Source organism: Penaeus vannamei, chromosome 33, assembly GCF_042767895.1.
Source record: "Penaeus vannamei isolate JL-2024 chromosome 33, ASM4276789v1, whole genome shotgun sequence".
NCBI classification, from domain to species: Eukaryota; Metazoa; Arthropoda; class Malacostraca; order Decapoda; family Penaeidae; genus Penaeus; species Penaeus vannamei.
The window spans coordinates 9,342,407-9,350,884 of record NC_091581.1 but is presented as its reverse complement, the minus strand read 5'-3'; the positions used below and the strand labels follow the sequence as shown (position 1 = coordinate 9,350,884).

Below are 8,478 nucleotides of genomic sequence, written 5' to 3'. Positions count from 1 at the left end.
TTCAAATATCATGGCCATGCTGAACGCAATATGTGTTCCTGATACGTGAATACGGTGGACAAAATTTCGACCATTAATGCTGGAGTTGAAACGACTTTCGAACCGATAAAGTATTGGGAGATTTGTGTGTGTGTGTGTGTGTGTGTGTGTGTGTGTGTGTGTGTGTGTGTGTGTGTGTGTGTGTGTGTGTGTGTGTGTGTGTGTGTGTGTGTGTGTGTGTGTGTGTGTGTGTGTGTGTGTCTTTGTGCTGTATACTCTTGCTTGGAAATTCCAGTTTTTAATGCAAGATTCGATAAACACCAAACCACAAGTAATAGCCAACAGACATGCACCAAGGGCGAGATAGATAAATAGATGTATGAAAGGCGTTCAGATAAGTCATCTCGTATAAGAATACATTAATTTAAGACTAAATTTCCAAATGAAGAATTTTGTTGAGCAAAGCACTCTACGTGACGAGTACGATATGAATTTGTGAAAGTAATGAACTTAAATTATCCTAAATTGAAATAAATTACGTGTTATATTATCAGAAATTATTGATAACTCAGAGACTCTAACTATCATAAAGAATTTAGAATAGAACATAAGAATTGTAAAACAGAAATATGAATAAAGAGCAAGCAAATACAAAATCTCGAATGATGATTTTTAACGCCAAATGTTTATCCTCGAACGAAGATGAACATTCAAAAACTCACACACATACGCTTCAGATATACACAAAGACGACAGTAATAACAATAAAAAAAACTCGAGATATGGCAGCCTAGAGGGGAGATAAGACTCCATGGGGCCGAAGAGAAAATGGAAAGATGAAATAGATACATTTGTGAGGAGAGAGCTTGGGGCACGAAGGAAGTGAGCGAAATTTCTATTCTACGGTGGAGACGGGGGGGGGGGGGGGTTGCTGTGTGTGGGAGAGAAAGAGAGAGCGGGGGAGGCAGAGAGAGAGAGGGCGGGGGAGGCAGAGAAAGAAAAAAATATATAGAGAAAAATGGGGGGAGAGACAGTGAGGGAAAAGAAAAGAGGGGCGGATACAGCGTGGGGAGACAGAGGGAGAGAAAAGAAAGGAGAGAGAGAGAAAGAGAGGGGAGACAGAGATAGAGCAAAGAGAGGGGAGAGAGAAAAAAAGAGAGGAGAGTTGGAGAGAAAAAAATGGGAGAGAGGTAGAAAGAAAAAATTAGGAGAGATGAAAAGAGAGAGAGGGGGAGAGAAAAGAGAAGAGAGTAAAAAAAAGAGATGAGAGAGTAAAGAAAGAGAGGAGAGAGGGGGGTGGAGAGAAAAGAGTGGGGAGAGAGAGAAGTACCCACGTTGCCAGGTATTTTATATTTCCTTTTCTAGCCATCTCGCCTTCACGGTGATTTAGTTAGTGTCACGATTACAAACTCGACTGTTTATCGTCATCACTGAGCAGAGCTTACGCTAACCTTTCGGATAATCGTGCTGTTGTCTGCGTTTATTTGTCCGTCGGTTTCTTTCTAGTTTTATTTATTCGGCATTATCCTGAAAGCTACGGGGTTTGACAAATCTTCAGCATGGACTGTGACGCACCATTAAAGATGGGCTAGCCAGGACCCAGGGAGTAATTGAGTAACTTTTGGTAGTAAAGTGTAATTGCGCACACCTAGAGCAAGGCCTATAGTTCTCCAGACTTTGAGCTTGAGGACCTAATTAGGCTCTTCGTCAGCAGTGCGATCCGTGATAGAAAATGGGATCAGCGGAATTACGTTTTCTGTTTCAGATACGGGGGAAACTATTATTTCTTTCTTCCTTGGATCGATGCACTCGGGGAGTCCTTTCCAATGAGTCGACAGTCTGCCGACAAGCACAGGACATTAATCTAAGCATTTATGATTTTCTGTGTAGTATGTTTCTGTGTAGTATGTAGTATAATATATTTCATATATTATTACTGAAAACGATCACTAGAGTCAAATGCTCGTTTCAAATGTGCACGCTCACACTGCTCTCAAAGTGAGGACGCGAGGGCTGGACTGGACGCTGGCCTCTCCTGTGCCCCGACTAGGAACACGGCGTTGCTAAGAGCACTGCAGCGAAGGACGTGGAGTTCGGCGAATTTCACAGAAACGAGCTTTTCCTCGCCGTCGTCTGCAGTCTGGCATTGCAGGCTTGGCATCGGGAGAGATCTAACTGTAACAAGATATAAAGAACCTAGGTCAGGTAGCGCCATTGCACCTTCAACACGTGCATAGAGCTTCTGATTATATGGAAAATGACAGTATATTTTTTATCTGCGAAAATAGGATAAAATACATACACACCGTATCTATTTACTATACAAAATTCGTTACGGCAATCTTGCACAGAAGAGCTTATTCATCACAGGCACAGAACGATAACCAGTTCGATATCTTAAGCATAAAGATGCCTCTTCTAGTCCTCGTAACATTAAAAAACAATCATGTCAGACGCGAGGACACCCCTTTTGGCCAAGCCGTAAATATATATGGGTAAAAAATAAAATAAAATGAAATATTATCAATATCAAAATATTTTCGAAACTTAATAACATCACCGGGAGTGTGGAGAGTGACTGTCGAAAACTTTCCTGTTGGCTATTATTATTATTATTATTGTTATTATTATTATTATTATTATTATTATCATTATTATTATTATTATTATTATTATTATTATTATTATTATTATTATTATCATTATCATTATCATCATCATCATCATCATTACTGCTATTATCATTAATTTTATTATTATCACTATTATATTATTTTCTACCATTCTCATTGTTGTTATTATTATTATTATTATTATTATTATTATTATTATTATTATTATCATTATCATTATTATTATTATTATTATTATTATTATTATTATTATTATTATTATTATTATTATTATTATCATTATTATCATCATCATCATCATTACTGCTATTATCATTAATTTTATTATTATCACTATTATATTACTTTTTACCATTATCATTGTTGTTATTATTATTATTGCTCCCTACATCCTGGACAAAATGATCATCCATACCTGAGCGCAATGAGGGAAAAGAAACTGATAGGAAGGGCACTAACTTATCTGATTCAACGAACGGAAATTCAATACGATTTTTTTCACTCTTTTTTTTTTACGAAATCCGTTCTAGACTTTTGTTACTTTTCGGTAGGCCAAAAGCTTTCATTTGATCACGTGACCATGGCTAGTCTGCTTTGACCTGATATGGGTCACTGCTCTTTTCTCTGCAGTACTGTTTTTTATGTTTATTTTTTCTCTCTGTCTATCTATCTATTTCCCTCCTCCCTCTGTCTCTCTCTCACACACTCTCTCTCTCTCTCTCTCTCTCTCTCTCTCTCTCTCTCTCTCTCTCTCTCTCTTCTCTTCTCTTCTCTTCTCTCTCTCTCTCTCTCTCTCTCCTCTCCTCTCCTCTCTCTCTCTCTCTCTCTCTCTCTCTCTTTCTTTCTCTCTCTCTCTCTCTCTCTCCCTTTCTCTCTCTCTCTTTCTCTCGCTCTATCTCTCTCTCTGTCTGCTGTCTCTCTCTCTCTGTCTCTCTATCTATCTCGTTCTCTTTCTCTCTCTCTCTCTCTGTCTGTCTCTCTGGATTTGCGAGTGTACAGCACATACATATATGTTATATACAAAGAGAGAAACTGGAAATCTCGTTCATACTTTCATGTAGACAAGAACTAAAAAAAAGTCCCTTTAGTTCTCTGCCGGGAACAAGTCCACTTACAGCTGATCACAAGCTTCGCAAATCACGTTATTTGAGGAACTGGGGGAGGGGGTGGGGAAGGGTGGGGGGGGGGTGGCTAGAGCATTAAGTATATACCCGGAAGTGAGCTGTCGTTTGAAGTCGGGCGTGCGGGGGCCGTAGAGTTAATTCTGTGTCGCCGCTATAAGAGGATTTGTCAAAGACGGTCATTTTGATATGAACTGAGGGACCAATTATCAGATCGGCGAACGATAAAACAGATGGAGAGGGGATAGCGTTAATGACAGAGGGAAGGAAATGATGACAGTATATAATATATTAGTTGTGGTTCACTTATTAATTTTGATTTTTTTTGTCTTCTTTTTTTAGTGTAAATATAAAGCTTTTATCTTCGCCTTTTCCTTTGAACTTCTTTTGGAAAATGCTTCATTTACATATTTCTTTCTATTCATTTACTGAAGCGATCTATCTAAAAATATATGCATACAAAAAAAAAACTTTTTTTACTACCTTACTAACTGAACTAATTGACACCAGAAATAATCCGGAAGTCTGACAAAATAATTCACTGTTTATTATTCAGTGTCTTCGTGAAATATATTTACATCCATGCATATACATTTATAAATATACATGTGTAGGCCTACACACACATACATGCACACATACACAGACAAACACACACACACACACACATACACACACACGCACACGCACACGCACACGCACACACACACACACACACACACACACACACACACACACACACACACACACACACACACACACACACACACACACACACACACACACACACACACACACACACACACACACAGAGACAAAAACACACACATATATATATAAGGTTTCAGAGTGCAGGTGAAGCTTCGCCTTGCACTCGCCCACAGCCGATCGCGACAGGACTCGAACCTGCAATCTTCGGATCCGAAGTCCGACGCCTTATCCGTTAGGCCACGCGATCTTATGCGAATTAGTACTCGCACACTCAGAAGGCAAAACATCGCTCGAAACGTATCTGGAACATGCTACATACATGCATCTAAACACTAAACCATTTCTCGAAACGTGTCTTAAACATGCTACGGACATGCTTCCAAACAAGCCATAAACACGTTGAACCTCCCGGGCGAATATCTCTTAAAATCTGACAAACATGGCTTTGATCCTGTTCAGAGAGGTGTCAGTGCCACTCGACACGCTAAAGATGCAATGTACTCGCTGTGGCTGAAGCTGCGAACACACACCAAGGACTCGCCGATACGAAGCTCATTCGTGTTAAAGCTGAGAAGCGAATTTGGGCGAATGATGTAAAGAGGAAATGGGTTTTGAATGGCGCAGGTCTCGTGCGTCGACACGTGGCTGCTCCCGCGTCTCGAAACGGATTCGAACGTCCGAACGTGATGCGTTATTGGTGCTTCGAAATGCGTTAAAACATATTTTGTGGTGTGTGTGTGCGCGCGCGCGCGCGCGTTTGTGTGTGTGTATTCGTGCGTGAGTGTGCATGGATGAGTGTGTGTGTGTGTGCGTGCAACCACACCTTCCACTCGCCCCCCCCCCCCCAAGCCTCCCCAAAGCCTGCTCTCACCTGCTTTCATCTGCTTCCGCTCCGCCGCCTCTTCATTTTACAAGAGGAGAGAAAAATTGTGCAGCAGAGATGTACGTAAAGTTAATTTTATTCATTTTAGTGTTTGTTTTAATTTTCGTCCTTTATTTCACAATTGATTATTATTGTTAACAATGTCATCATAATTGTTTTGATTTTTATCGTTATCATTTATGTCATCATTATTTTTACCACTATATCTGTTGTTGCTATATCGTTATTGTTATCGTAATTGTTATGATCATTGTTATTATTAATATTACTGTTATTATCATTATTCATTTATATGTTATCATTACTTATATTTTCATTATTATTATTATTGGTATCAGTATTATAATTATCAATATCATTATCATTCTTATTCTTATTATCATTATTAATGTTGTTGTTATAGTTATTATCATTTTTCGGCATCATAATTATATTTCATTTTAATTATCATCATTATTATGATCATTACTATCATTATTATCATTGTTATTCCATATGATCTTTATATTTGTTTCTTTTATCGTCGTTATTATTGTTATTATTATTATCGTCATTAATATCACTCTTGTTATTGTTATTATTACTGATATTCCTCTTCTTATTGTTATTTTTATTATTGTTATTATTACTGTCATTAATATTATTGTTAGTAGTAGTAGTAGTAGTAGTAGTAGAAATGATATCAGCAGTAGTAGTAGTAGTAGTAGTGTTATTATTATTATTGTTATTATTATTATTATTATTATTATTATTATTACTACTACTACTACTACTATTACCATTACCATTATTAGTAACAATAGATTATGCTTGAAAATCTGAAAGGGCTTTGCAGGAAAGTGTTTCGAAATGCCTGCATTGAGACTGTATAATGCTGATGGCACGATTGCATGCTCGAATGGGCATCGCCAGGCAACACTGGCTCTGGGTCACCTCTCCCCCTCTCCACTCCACCCCCCCACCCCCACCCTTCCCCAACTCTCCCCTATGCGTTTTGTTCTCCTCATTTTCCCCTCACCTTGGCTCGCCCTCCTCTCGTCCCTCTTCTTCTCTCTTCGCCTCGTCTTTATTCTTATTCTCGCATTCTTTCTTCCCTTTCGTACTCTCCTTTCTTTTCTTCATTTTCTGTTTCGTGACTTCTTTCGTTATTCTTCCTCCTCTCCCTTCTTCCTTTTCCGTTCCTCTTATTGTCATCTCTCCCCTCTTTTCTTCGCCTCCTTCCCCCTTCTTATCTTCCTCCATCCTCCTCCTCCCCTTTCTTCTCCCTATCTCCCTATTCCATATCCTCTCCTTTCTCTTCTCCCAATCCCCTCAATCCTTCACTCTCCGCATCCTCCGCCATCCTCTCCCCCCCCCCCTCCACTCTCCCCTCGCCTATCCCCCTTCTTCCCCTTACCCCTCCACCATCACTCCCTATCCTCCCCCCACGCTTATCCCTCTCCACCTCTCTCCTCTCGTTTACCCCCACCATCACTCTCCCCTTGTTTACCCCCTCCCCTCCTCCCCTCTTCTCATGTCCCTCCACCGGTTCAACCTGATGTGCTTGATTTCACTCAAACGCCCACGTCACGTTGGATCGTGTTTGGACTTGTTTTTATCCCGGTGTCCAGGTCACGTGGCCGCACACGTGGCTTCTTTACGCGGAGGGAGGAGGGAGGGAGAGAAAGAGGGGAGAGGTGTTCAGTTTCGTTGCGCCTTGTCTTCTGCAGCATGTAAGTTCTTCAAGGAAAATCCAGGTTCGGCCACAGGATCATTTACACCGGGGCCGCGGGACTTCTCAGAGACGGATCGAGACGACCTGCTGCCGAATATCGGTGTGACGTCATTAGGGTGTACATAGTTACCGAGGATAGAAACGAAACAAAGAAGGTATAGTTAAGTAATTAGGAACAGAATGGCATCATTGTACATAAACGGAAATGGTAATTCGCACACTCATGGTCTGTGTATGTTCACATATAACAGGAGGGAGCAAAGAAGAGAGGACGAGAGAGAGCGTGTGTGTGCGTTTGAGTGCGAGAGAGGGGAGGGGAAGGTAGAGAGAGGGGGGGGAGGAGAAGTCAGAGAGAGAGAGAGGGGGGAGGAGAGAGGCAGAGAGGGAGGGGGGGAGGAAGGGAGAGGAGGGAAGGAGAGGGAGTGAAATGCAAGGAGAGAGAGAGAGAGAGAAGGCAACAGCTATCAGGGCCGTGCAGGAGCTCCTCACAATGTTCAGAATAGCTGCTGCCCTACCTGGCTTTGCTACTAAACATGCTTGTGCATGTGTGCATGGAGCACTAGCATATGCCTTTGCACACCTGATATACTGCCTGAATACTTAGTAATTCTGTACTTTGTTCGGCAACAACCGAATGCCTGGCAGGCATTCTCCTCTCTCCTCCTCCCAGCCCGCGCCGCGAACCAGCCCCTCGCTCGCTCGCAAGGCGTCCGAGATATTCGAACTTCGCCAAGGACTGCACTTCGCTTCATTTTACTTTGTCTATCTTCGCTGATTTTTTCTATATTCTCTCCCCCCCCCCCCTCCACCTCTCTTACTTGAACTGAAATCCGATGGAGCCAGGCTAAAAAAAAAAAAAAAAAATTAATTGACACCTCTTAGAATGGCAGACACCCCCTTTTCCCTTCCACGTATCTGCCTGCATGGAACAGCGGCTTTGTGACCAAACTGTATCACTGAGGGACCTTGCAGTTATCGTAGTCCCGGTTGAATTCATCCAGCATCATCCACCTGCAGAGGAAGCCCCAGTTCAGCCCACCCTCACAGAAGAGGAAGAATTACTTCACCTTACCAACATCAACTGATTCCCATCGTCAGAAACTTTCGAGCGGAGCTCTCCGGGAAGAATTCGTTGCTGACCTTTTTCAACACTTTCTCGGAGAATTTCGCGAGCAAATGAGACGCCATAGTCACTGCTGCAACTAATAGACTATATGCAAGCCGCGAGAAGCAGCATCGACTCTCTAGAAGTCAACCCAATTGCCTGCACAGCCAACGCTGAGCGTATTGACAAGGCGTGGTGAGGCAAAACTAACACCCACTTAAGTGCGAGGCCGTGGTGGACGTCGGGTAAGCCACGACCACCTAAGTCCTGCTGACCTCAGCCTCCTCCTCTTCCTCTGACTTCAGAGACAGCAGATCAAGAGGCACAAAAAC

The 8,478-nt window shown here is 41.8% G+C and overlaps 1 non-coding gene across 1 annotated transcript; it reads right to left on the bottom strand.

Moving 5' to 3' along the window:
- Positions 1-4,618: 4,618 nt before the first annotated feature.
- On the bottom strand, positions 4,619-4,691 carry TRNAR-UCG (transfer RNA arginine (anticodon UCG)). The gene has a single exon. It is a non-coding gene; the product is annotated as a tRNA-Arg (tRNA).
- Positions 4,692-8,478: the final 3,787 nt, after the last annotated feature.